A 13,230-nucleotide genomic window follows, 5' to 3' on the forward strand; every position below is an offset into this window, starting at 1 on the left:
CAGTCGGACTCCCACTCTTTACCTAAAGCTGTTCAGAAAATCCAGGTGACTCAGCTCTAGTGCTTTCTATTTTGTGCATGGGTTTGTGTTTGAGGATGTCATTCCCTCTCCCTACATAAATGATTTACACTGGAGAGGTCTCAGGTCCTAGCTGTACTTTAACCAGGGTTTTTAGTTAATCTAAACTCTATCCATACACCCTACTGTTTCCCATTCCTTGTCCTCCTCATCCCTGTCCCACCTTGAGCTGAAAGCTGATTATACTTCTATGGCTCTGGGTACACATCTAATATCATACATAATATTTCTACCTGTCAAAAGGTAGTTTCTGTGACATTAGAACAAAAGTTCCTACTACTTCTTCCTTTTAACCTGCATATAACTTTATACTTTCTATGCAATAATGATCCGGTTTATTTTATACTCTAGCTGTTTACGTGCATATCATATTGTATTCCTCTTACTAGACTGTTCAATTTCCTTAAGGCAGGGACACATGACTTATTCGAATATCTTTGTATTTTCCCCTCATTCCTGCCCTTCTCACTCTCTAACCTCCTCATCAGTAATAGGATATTTGTCTGTAAATAAGGAGTTGGGTACGTATATGATGTATTCAACCTTTCCTAGTCTCTGTTTCATATAAGTTGGTTGGAATCTAAAAACCTTTTCTAGTTTTAATATAAACAAACAATGCCTTACGTTGGCAATTACACATCCCAGAGTATTATTTACCCATGTGCTAGCTTACTCACTCTGCATAACTTAAAACGTGGTTTAGTAAAAAAAAAAAAAAAAAAAAAAAAAGACAAAATCAAAAGAAGAACAATGTAGTACAGGCATATCAGAAAATACAGTGAGGGGTGCCTGGGTGGCTCAGTCAGTTAAGCCTCCACTCAGGTCATGATCTCACAGTTCATGAGTTCGAGCCCCACATAGGGCTCTCTGCCGACAGTTCAGAGCCTGGAGCCTGCTTCAGATTCTGTGTCTCCCTCTATCTCTGCCCCTCTCCCACTTATGCTCTGTCTCTCTCTGTCTCTCAAAAAATGAATAAACTTTAAAAAAAAAAAGAAAATACATTGAAAAAATTCCTAAGGCATTATTTTAACTGATTTTTGTGTGCTCCAAAAAATAGCATTAATTTTTGAGTTCATGCTAAGAGCAAGAATGTATTTGATGACTTGTCATCCTCATTTGACTGATGAAAAAACTAAAGGCTCTAATGACATATACATAAAATGGATTTTTAAAAAACATCTGAGTACTTACTATGTGCAATGAACTATTCTAAGTCCTTTACATGAAATGACTCATTTAATTTTCATAATATACCACTGGTGGAGGCCAGGGCAGAGTCTAAATTTCTAGGCATTCTATATCAGATTTAAATAATAAAATACAAAATAAAACTAAATTGTTTCAGTTGTATTAAAGTGACACAGTAGTGATTTCTAAGCACAAATGACTGTAAAACATATAAGCTGTTTGTCTTTAGTAATACATTCTTAAAGTGTTATCTTAGCTCATGGAACTGCTCAGACACTATTTCACTGGATTAATACCTCTCAACACCCCGAAAAATGTTACTACTCCATAACAATTGGCAAAAATTTTGAACAGCAAAATCAGAAAAAGAGCTTAGTGCAATAGCTAAAATTCTTACGGTGTATTAATTTGGGAATAAAATCCAGAATGTCTTTTTGTTGTTGTTGTTGTTGTTGTTTTGCCAAATAACCATATAACCTTTCTTCTAAATAGACGCAGTCTCAGGGAACAAATTATTCTCTGTAATTTATACATCTACCCTAAGTGGGGAGTTCAAAGCATATAAATGTTTCTCACAGATTAGCTTTTATTGTAAACACCGAAGTAATTTTCAAAGCTTCTTTTCTCCTTTTTCTGCCAAATGTTTCTGTTTAATTATATTATTAAAATGAATTCTGGGAAGCCCCTTGGCTTTAAACTTACGCTCAACTGAAATATTGATGAAATAAAAAGAAATTTAACTTTAAAATCATATTTTATAAGAGAACCGTGAAAGGGATTTGCCGAGTGAGGTACAACTGTTAATAGTTTAAAGAAATTATATTATCTAGGCTGCTTGTAATGGAAGTTGGGTTATTTGCTTCACCTAAACAGGGAAGTTGGCATGTTTGCCTAGCAACAGCCGCTAAAACCTTCTGTTGTGGAAGGTTCCCTAGGAGTGAGAAGGGAGGAGGAGGAAAAACAGGAGGAACAGATTAATCTGTTTTTCCTAGCAGGGGACTGAGGTCTGGCTCTTTGAGGAGGGAAAGGCTATCTAAGAGATAGCCTTTAGATTAGCATTCACTAACCTAATCCCTCCGTGATAGCTAGAAGTTAGTTATTTGTAGGATTGGGGTTACTACTGAGGAGGCTGAAGGGAAGGTTACAGATTTAGCGCACTTCAAAGGCAGTCAATTTCATTCAATAGAAAGACATCAATAGGTCTCCTAAAAAGGAGCTGAAGTCTCAGTACAGGAGGGTGTCAGCAACTGAAAAGACCTCCGCTCAGAGTTTAGGAAGGTGTGTGATAATGTGTTTTACAAATATTATGAAACACTGAGATTGACTTTATCGAGTTAAAGGCAGTAGCTTCTCTAAATATAGTACTGTTCTTGGTATTGGTGATGCCTGCAGTGAAGAAAGGACAGGAAAGCAAAATCTCTGCTCTCTTGGTCAAGACCTGAAACAAAAAAAGGCATAATGCAGAGGAGTTATTAACTGGGTGTGTGTATGAGGACCATCTCCACTGTGGACGATTTATCTTGAAATTGGGACTGTTATGTACCAAAAGAATTCCATTTCTCTCCTTTAAAAGCACGGGTTTGGTTAAGCGCAACTGGCTTGAAGGGGTCTCCCACTACCTCCAAATCAAAATGGCTTCTTTTCCATAAGGGAGAAGAAACTTTCAATTATCACAAGGTTATCTTTTAGATCCAGGGAACTTTTCCATGGGCCGAAATCTTTCCGTTCTGCCCCAGACACCTATCGTCGGTTCACATAGGCCTGGAAACACATTTTGGAGCAGTGAGCGTCCAGGCCTTTCGGCCGTTTTCGCCGCGTTGGGAAGGGGGACTCTCTGGGACTCGGTGAGAGCGGTGACCAGGGCAAAGCTAGTGCGATCGGGAACCCGGATAAAACAGGACAAGAACAAATTCTCTGGGTGGGGGAGGGGGATATGAAAAGGAACCAGAGTGGAGGACTAGAACGGAGAAAGCCTAGGGGTAGAGGGAGTGCAGAGTTCGATGGAAACGTCAGAAATTTCCCAATCCCCCCCGCGCCGTCTGGCCTCTCGCCTCTGGGCGCAAAGACGCTGGTGGGGGAGGGCAGGCCGACTGCTGGACCAGTTTGGCGGCTCCGGGCGTGGGTGCGCCCCGCGGGGAGGCGGAGAGCGTCGCGGGCCTCCCTCCCGGGCGTTGGCGGCCAGTGACTCAGAGCTTTCCTCCCGCGTCCGCCCCGCCCCTCCCCTCCGCGCGCCCCGCCCCTCCCCTCCGCGCGCCCCGCCCCACGAAGGAGGAGCCTCGCCATCGTCCCCGCCCCAGTCTCCGGGGCGGGCCGGAGCCCGAGGAAGAGGAAGGGGACGCGGACAACGAGCGACTGGGAGGAGGCGGAGGAGGAGGAGGAGGAAGAGGAGGCCGACCAACAAGATGGCCCCTGCTGCAGAAGCAGCCTCAGCAGCAGCAGGTGGGAGGCCGGAGGCGGCGCTGGCGGTGGCGGCGGCGGCCGTGGCCCGGCGGCCTGGGACAGAGTCAGAGTCGACGGTGGCGGCGGCGGCGGCGTTGGCTGCCGCGGCGGTGGCGACGGCCGCGGGGACTCGGAGCTGAGAGGAGCTGCTGCTCGGACCAGCGCGGTGAGCGAGCGGTAGGCGGCGGCGGCGTGGGGTGCGCGGCGGCCGCCGCCCGGCCCCCGTCGGGAACAATAGGCGGCCGCGGCTGGGAAGGGGCCGTCCTCGCCCGCCCTCCACCCCTCGGCGGTAGCGGCCACCCCTCCAACCCCCGGCCCTCGGCTTCAGCCCCGCCGCCGGCGGAGGGGCTTGTCAGCGGCCCGCGTCCTTAGGCCTTAGGCCTCCGAGCGCCGCCGGGAGGGCCTGCCTGGGTGGGTAGGCCGTGGGAAGGTGCGGACGCCGCCCCGGACGAGGGGAGGGCGCGGGAGACTTCGGCCGGAGGGAGGGGGCCCGAAGGCCGCCCAGCTCGGCGGTTACTCCGAGGGCCTCGGCGGGTGATGAGTGCGCGCAGGAAATGTTTTTTGGACCCCGGGTCGGTGGGAGGTGGGGAGATGAAGGCGTCTGTAAACTGGTACCGCCTCCGCCTCCTGGCACCCGGGGGCTGCTCCCCTCCCTAACCCCTGAAGCGCTCCCCTTGCTCGGCCAAGTGGGTTTTAACGGTGTCCATTTCCCTGAAAGCTCCAGGAGATCGAGCCAGATGGTCTTTCTTCCTGCTGGCGATCGGGAAATTGTGTATGCGGGTGTCTTTTTAAAAAAATTTAAGTGCAACAACAAAAAACAAACAAGGTAAAATGTGATTATCGATAAGGGATGAGGAGGGATGGAGGACTAAGGGATGTTCTTAAAACATCTCTTGGCATCAGTTCTCTCTAAACATCAATTATGCCCACGTCCCGGGTGAGAGTGAAACAAGGGCTCTTTTGAAGCAGTAATAATATAACCCTTGACATCCCAGAATAGTCCATGAAACTGGAAACAAAGCCACTTACTGGCAACGCGAAGACAAATTGTAATGTTTGAATAGAACTTTTCTTCGAACGAACCGTTTTGAATTATTAATGTGCCGCATAAGAAACAACATTAACATAGAATGGACCTAAGGAAACATTTCTTCAGGAGGGAAGTGGTTCGTCTTCAGGCTAGAACTTCTTGTGTGCTGTCTCAGGCTCCAATTTTGCATTTCAGTAGTTCTAAGACTAACCTTTCCTGTAAGTTTGATTTCTGAAGCAGATTTTAATAAGGTTTCAAAACTTTTTTGGTAACTTTCAAAAACTAGAAACAACTGTTCTCTTTTGAATGTTGAGGTTTATGGAGAGGCAGCTCTTCATCGTATTTGCCCTGGGGTAGTGGCGCCTGTGATTTCAACTGTTAACTGCGACTACTAAATTTAATTTTTTGAGGCTTCCACCACGTCCATTTCCAAGTGGGGGCGGGGAGAATGATTCAAGTTATTTCTATTTCAGTTTCTACCTAGGTATGCAGAAATTTATATTAAAATAGTTTGGATGCATCCAGGAAGATTGCTTTCCACTATTTAACATAACATTCAGTTGTGTGGTCCAATCTAGTTTGTGTTCTTAAAAGGAAGATGGGCCTGTGCAGAGAAGATGCCAGTTAGTATCTTTCATCCGTCTTTAGGGTAAATTCCTAATTAGAATTTGTGTCCTAATTCAAAGCATTTTTAGGTTATGTGAAGTTTAATGTACGGTGCTAGTCCTTAATTCTTTGATGAGAATTGGCAGTAAATAGACAATTAAATAAACACAAGATTGAACTGTCTTATTGTTTAGGATTGAAGTATAGTGGGTAAATGTGAATAACTTTTATGCCTAGCATAAATAATGTGGATATTTTGATTTTTAAGTGATGGGGAAAGAACAGCTTTCACATGCCTCCAGCTAATGTGAATGTTCTGGGAATAAGTTTTAGAAAGGACACTTTTTTAAGTGCTTAAATTCATGATTTTTTCTTTTTTTATGCTGAATTTTGTTAGGTCAGTACAAAATGCAACTAAAGACAAGTTTGTAAATTGTAAGTGGTTAGTGTGCTTTGTTATGAAAAAAAATCTCATCATGTCTTGACAGGGACTGATTTTCCTCATATTTAATATCCTTTGCCTGACAACATTTTTTAGTGTTAAGGGTTTGTGTTTGAAATTGGATGTTGATCCAACAATTTATTGAGTTTGGGTTGAGTCTGGGTCCCTATTTTTGTTTAATATTGAAAAATCTTTTAGAGAGTTCTGGTTTTAATAAGTGCCAAAACTCTCTTAAGATGTGATCCCTGCATTGTGATATTTTATTGGTGTTTATTCTGATAATTTAAGTTTCTCAAGTAGTATTTAAGAATTTCCTTGTATTTTCTTCGTAATATTAGAAGTTAGTATATTTGATTCATTTGAAGATATTTGAAAAGGATTTTTGTAGCTAAAAGTTAAATTTTTAAGGCATCTTTGTTAAATGAGTAAAAACATTCTCATTTAATCCTATTTAGGCTGTAATATTTTGTGGTATTGTTCTCACTTTACATACGAAGAATCTGAGGCTAGGAGAAGCTATGTAACTAGCAAAAAAGGCCACATAATTAATAGGTAAAAGAGCTTACTCAAACCCAGGTCTTGTGGCACAAATTAGATGCTTTACTACTGCCACCATGTGTCTCAAGGTTTAACTTTGAAGCCTCTCCTATGTCGACAGATTCCTTGTTTTGGCCACAAGCTATGCTTTGTAATTCTGTACTTGTCTTTAGCCCTAATAGCTTTTCTATTAACATTATTTGTACCCTGTCAAATATTCGCTTACAAGTTTGAGAAAGTATGTATTCATGTGAATTACAAATGAAAGACTTATTTTTACTTTTAGCAGATTTGAACGTTGTTGATATAGAAACTCCTACCATTTATATAGGACAGATTTATAGTATCACTGTAATGGCTTCATGGCTTTAATTTGCTATGTAAACAGTTACGAAATTGTGCCTTTGAAATACTGCATGGAAATTTAAAAGTGACTTTAGAAACGTTCAGGGATGTTAAAGTTGGGTCAGCTAACATTTGAAATTCTTCATTTATGCTTTTTTAAAGCCATAGCCCATTTAGAATTCTGCAGAACTTTTGTTTCTACATCTTGGGGTTTGAATTGGAATTTTATGAGGGTCTAATCAGCCTACTCTCTGATAGATCTTGTAAGTTGTTGACACCCAGCAAAGTGAAGAATGCGCTGGTAAATGATCCTTGTTTGGTGGATGCCTCGGAGCAAGATGTTCTTTGGCAGGGTATACTGACCTGGTTTAGCTTTGGCCCTGCGCGCAGGAGTTCAGGTGTTCTTTGGAATTAGATTCAAATGGGTTTAAATTCTCACATTGGCCTGCGTCAAAAACAGTCACAGATTTCAGTATCAGCCCGTTCTCTAGGACCCTCTTAAAGATCTCCTTCTCTTTTGTTTAATCCTGAAATCTATGCTAGATTTGGACCAGCCTTGGAGGTTGTTCGGGCATGAGATTAATTTGTCTGGCATTATACAAAGGAATATTTCTTATTCCATAGTTTCTTAAGGTAGATTCTACACATTTTCAAGTGTACAGTTTACTAATCCTAAATAATGATGTCCTACATCCCCGAGACAGTTAACTTTATAGCACATTTATTTATATCCATTACTGGTCAGACTTGTGCCTGTTCACTTCTTATGTAATATTCTTGTTTACTCTATGTAATATTAGACACTTGTTATTAATTCACAGTGTTTTCCTAATTGGTTGAGTTTTGGGAGAAAAATTCTAGTAAAAATTTGAGTTCACCTTTCATGCACAGTTGAGCTGACTGAAATAGTGACCTGTTGTTGTAGAGGAATAAATATTTTAAGGTTCATTTATATTTTTCCTTGAGATTATTTACAAATGAATGTCATATGTCAACAATATTTTGATGTTTGTCAAGCATTTTAACACCATGTCAGTACTCATCTCACTGATTATTATCATGCATATATGGTAATATTTAACTTAATATTATCGTGCATATATGGTAATGCATTTTATTTAAAAATCTCCAAGATCTAAATAGCATTTGAACATGGTAGCAGTGTTTTTGAAGAAGAGTTCTAAAGGGGTCATTATATATATATATGTATATATATATATATATATATATATAAATTTTTGTGATGCTTATTTACTTATTTTTGAGAGAGAGAGAGAGTGGGGGAAGAGCAGAGAGGCAGAGGGAAAGGGGGAGAATCCCAAGCAGGTTTCACGCAGTCAGTGCAGAGTCCGATGCAGGGCTGGAAACCATTCAGATCGTGACCTGAGCCAAAACAGACTTGGACGTTTAATCAACTGAGCCTCCCAGGTGTCCCTTAACATAAAATTAAAAAAAAAATTTTTTTTTTTAATGTTTATTTTTGAGAGACAGAGAAAGTGCAAGCAGAGGAGGGGCAGAAACAGAAGGAGACACGGAATCCGAAGCAGGCTCCAGGCTCTGCACTGTCAGCATAGAGCCCAATGCAGGGCTCAAACTTAGGAACCACGAAATCATGACCTGAGCTGAAGTCAGAAGCTTAACCGACTGAGCCACCCAGGCGCCCTGCATAAAAATTTTTTAAAATAAAGTTCATGTCATTTAACATAAAACTAATGATTTTATTTGTTTATTTATTTTAAGTTTATTTATTTTTGACACAGAGAGAGAGAGTGCGAGCGTGAACTAGGGAGGGGCAGAGAGAGAGGGAGACACAGAATCCAAAGCAGGCTCCAGGCTCTGAGCTGTCAGCACAGAGCCCGATGCAGGGCTCGAACCCACGAACCGTGAGATCATGACCTGAGCTGAAGCCAGACGCTCAACCGACTGAGCCACCCAGGTGCCCCAACTAATGATTTTAAAGTGAGCAGTTTAGTAGCAGCATATTCATGATGTTGTGCAGCCACCACTGTCTAATTCTAAAACCCTTTTATCACCCCCAAAGGAAACTGTACCCATTAGGCAGTTACTTCCCATTTTCTCCTCCCCCTGGTCCCTAGCAACCACCATTCTACTTTCTGTCTCTGTGGATTTAACATAAAACGATAGAGTCAAGATTAAGGGATAGTACTTTGTATAATTGAACATGCAGAAAAAACTTGGGATAGGATTGTTAGGGATCAGAAACCATCTCATTCTTTGCATGCTTCTCTTGATTGAGTACAGTAGGCAGACTGCCAGAGACTCTTTATGTAAGAAAAGTTGAAAGTCACAGCGATTTGCAGTTTTAGTTTTTGATCATTCCAAAAGAGTTCTACTCAAATTCTCAGACTCATTTATATTTCCTTATTGGGTTATGAGAATTAACTAAATTATAATGTTCTATACAAGTGTGAGCAACTAATACTTACTTATTTTGCTCTTTGCAATTTGCCTTCTGTTTTCTCCCTCTCTGGTTTTTTTTTTTTAATTTTTCTTAATGTGTAGAAGAAACTTGGAATGTGTAGGACTTACCTGAGATGATACCAGAAAATGATTGTTAGGTTGAAATTCTTTGATCTTTATGAATCTGTTTTATAATTTTATTCAGCTGATCTTTGAGGACATTTAGAGTTAAAATTTGCCTGATACTATGCTATTAATCCCATGTTGAATAAATCTTAAAAACCTAGGTTTTGGCTCTATACCTGACTCCTTCCAAAAATGTAGACACTGTTATAGAAGCAATTGATTTGTAGCTTGTTTTGATTGGCTTAGTTCATTGATTGAGAGAGAAAACTGTTGGACTTTTTTTCATTCTGGAATAAAGTATAATAAAGTTGGACTTCTGTAAATTTATTTTTCTAAGTAATCTCTATACCCAACATGGGGCTCAAATTCACAACCTCAACATCAAGAATCACATGTTCCACCAACTGAGTCAGCCAGGCACTCCTGATGTCTGTGAATTTAGAATTGCTCAATTTGAAGTTTCAGTTTTGAGCTTTGGAAGTACTCTTTTATCCTTACCTTAAGTTCAAAATGGTACTACCTTCCCTCCCCCCAATTAAATTGAAATCTTAAAACTTACAGTGTGAAGCACAGAACAGATTTCATATTAATAAGATTTTTTTAAGTTGGTTGGTTGGTTGGTTGGTTGGTTGGTTGGAATCCAAGCAGGCTCCATGCTGTCAGGGCAGAGCCTGATGTGGGGCTTGATCTTGTGGAACTGTAAGATCATGACCTGAGCCAAAATCAAGAATTGGACGCTTAACCAACTGAGCCACCCATGTGCCTCATTAAAGATTTGTAGTAAGTTACAGGAAATCTATGTGGAGAAGAAAAATTTAAATTTTGATATTAATCCTCCCCTTTTTTTAAACATGATTTTAAATATTCTTATTCTCTTAATTGTTTCCAAATGTCAGAGTTCTTGATCAGACTTCAAAAACTTCAAAAGAAGTCCTTGGCAACCTCCAAAGTTACCTTTCTAATCTCCTCTTTTTAGGGGAAAATTTATTTAGTTGTAAGAACAACTTAAAAAGTGATGAGAAAGAATTACTTAAGAATATTTACAACTCAATGCAGTAATATTCCTGCTTTTCTTTAATAGAGACTTTTTTCAGAAAAGTAAACTAAATGTGTTTTTATATACACCTCATTAATTTTTGATAGTGACATTTACTGGAAAACTAGTATAGTAAATCGAGATTCAATCATTAAAATAACAACTTTAAGGGAGATGATGTTTAGAGATCTATGCTTAAAAATATGGTTTAGTGGGGAGCGCCTGGGTGGCTCATTCAGTTGAGCATCTGACTCTTGATTTAGGCTCAAGTCATGATCTCATGGTTTGTGGGATTGAGCCCCACATCAGGCTCCATGCTGATGGTGCAGAGCCTGCTTGGGATTCTTCCCTCTTTCTCTGCCCCTTCCCTGCTTTCTTGCACACTCTTTCTCTCTCTCAAAATAAATGAACTTAAAAATATATATATGGTTTAGGGGCACCTGGATGGCTTAGTTGGTTAAGCATCCAACTCTTGGTTTTGGCTCAGGTCATGATCTCACAGTTCATGAGTTGGAGCCCAGCCTTGGGCTCTGTACTGACAGCATGGAGGCTGCTTGGGATTCTATCTCTCTCCCTCTCTGCCCCTCCCCTGCTCACACTGTTTCTGTTTCTTTCAAAATAAATAAAGTTAAAATATATATATGGTTTAGTGTGCAATTTGTGAATGGAGGATTATTGTATTGTTGACTTTATTATAGAACAATATTTCATCTATCCATGTCCCAGTTTAGAATAAGAAGTATACAAAAAGTTTTAATTGTCACAAGATTAATGAGCCAGATCATCTGCACTAAGGCACTGGCTTAGGAGCTCTCTTGGTTTTTACATAATTCTAATAAATTTGATTGTTTTCTGATCCCACAGCAGATTAAAAGGTGCAAATTTGCTGTGGGAATAGAGGCACTATAGGTAAAATGGAGAGCAAGGGGACAGGTGACAGGGAAAAAACCACATTAGCTTGGGGCCTTGTAACATAGACTCTGAGTATGTCATTAGGTTTTGTGTTGTGCTAATAACCTATTCCTGATGATAAAGTCATTGTGGGAAAATTCAATTGTGTTTTAATTTTGGGAGTCATAAAAATGTACAGAGTACGTTTGGACACAGGCTTTGGAGTCAGATATATCTAGGTTCTCATCTTCTATCACTTAAGCTTTATGATTCTTTATCCCTAAAAATAGAAATGGTAATTCCTTCCATTAAAGATTTGTTTTGAAGTTTAAATGAGATAACATACATAGTATAGTACCTGATATCTAGTATTGATTCAATAAATGTTATTCTCCTCCTTAAATTCTGTTCAACAAAAATCATTTTAGAAAAATTTTCATCTAAAATATTTGAAAAAGTTTTGTTTTTCAAGGTACATATAAACTTTGTATAAGTTAGGATTAAATATATGTGTACTTTTTTTTTTTTTTTTTTTTTTAAGATTTTACTTTTAAACAATCTCTACACCTGATGTGGGGCTCGAACATACAACCTGGAGATCAAGTCACATGCTCTACTGACTGAGCTAGCCAGGCACCCTGTATGTGTACTTTTGAAGGTAGTGGTCAGGAATGAGATACCATTCTCATTTTCTTCCCACATCAGTCTTTCATTAGTATGGATCTGTGCTGTTCAGTACCAACCACTAGCTACAAATGGCTACTTAAATTTAAAATTTTTTCCTAGACTTAATTTTTTTACAGCAATTTTAGGTTTACAGAAAATTGTCCTGAAGATACAGAGTTTCCACATACGTCTTCCTTCTACAGTTACTTCTGTTAACATCTTGCATTATTGTGGGGCATTTGTTATAGTTGATGAGCCAGTTTTGGTAAATGGTTATTAACTAAATTCCATAGTTTATATGAGGGTTCACTTTTAGTGCTGTGTAGTTCTGTGGGTGAGAATGTCTTCTTTCACTTAGCAATGTAACATTTAAGGTTCTAGCTTGTTTCTTTTTACTGTTAAATAATATTCCATTTTATGGATAAATCTAAGTTTTAGTTAATTAAAATAAAGGAAATTTAAAATTTAGTTCCTCAGTTGCACTAGCCACATTTCAGTGGCTCAGTAGCCACATGTGCCCAGTGGTAATTACCATATTGGAAAACGAAGATCTAGAACACTTTCATCATCTCAGGAAGTTTCTTATTGAAGAGTGCTGATATAAACTATCCTCCTGGGGTGCCTTGGGTGGCTCAGTCAGTTAAGCATCCAACTCTTGATTTCATTTCGGCTCAGGTCATGATCTCGTGGTTCATGAGACTGAGCCCCACGTCAGGCTCTGCGCTAACAGCACGGAGCCTACTTGGGACTCTCACTCTGCCCCTTCCCTGCTGGTGCATGCTCGCTCTCAAAATAAATAAATAAATAAACTTAAACAAAACAAAGCAAAACACCAATACTTCCAGCATCCAGTTCTCCATTTATATTCACTCTCACAGAAAGCTTACTTTACATGATCTCAGTTTGTCCTCAAGCCTACATTTCCAGTACTTGTTGCTTGTGTTGCTGGCAGCCCTAAACTATACATAATAAACTTGATTCCCAGAAAAAACCAGCCTTTACAAATAAATATTGTCCATTAATGGTTTCCTAGGTTTCTTATCAGGGTATCATCTTTTGCTCCATTTTTCATTGTTCCTAAAATTTTATTTTTCTCTAAACCTTTTGAATATTTATCAAAGGTATACAGATCTCAGAGCTAAGAAATGGCAGCACTGAGATGAGAATCTAGACCTTCTTATTCTAGTTCTCTCATGGGCTCCCCACCAATTGGGGTTGCCTTTACAATCACTTTTGAAGAGGTAATTGGAGACCATTTGATTCTATGCTATAGAATTTTTAACAGTATATTTATAGGTCAAAACTATAAATTTAATAGTGATATATTCATTCTTAAACAATTAGAATCTTAAATGAAGACATTTATCCCTTTAGCCGATTTCTTTCTATAATTCAGTTATGATGGAAAAATTTTTTGCTTTCATG

The 13,230-nt window shown here is 39.8% G+C and overlaps 1 protein-coding gene across 3 annotated transcripts in view; it reads left to right on the forward strand.

The window, feature by feature from the left end:
* The first annotated feature begins 3,595 nt into the window (after positions 1 to 3,595).
* RC3H1 (ring finger and CCCH-type domains 1) overlaps positions 3,596 to 13,230 on the forward strand; it is an 84,552-nt gene continuing 74,917 nt past the window's right edge. Inside the window, exon 1 of one of the 3 annotated variants that reach the window (XM_027074242.2) lies at positions 3,596 to 3,871. The gene's annotated coding sequence lies outside the window, so the exon portion shown is untranslated. Of the gene's footprint in view, positions 3,883 to 13,230 lie in introns of all 3 variants that reach the window. The other 2 variants (XM_027074241.2, XM_027074240.2) reach the window with 2 other exon arrangements.

Source organism: Acinonyx jubatus, chromosome E4 (assembly GCF_027475565.1).
Source record: "Acinonyx jubatus isolate Ajub_Pintada_27869175 chromosome E4, VMU_Ajub_asm_v1.0, whole genome shotgun sequence".
NCBI lineage: Eukaryota > Metazoa > Chordata > Mammalia > Carnivora > Felidae > Acinonyx > Acinonyx jubatus.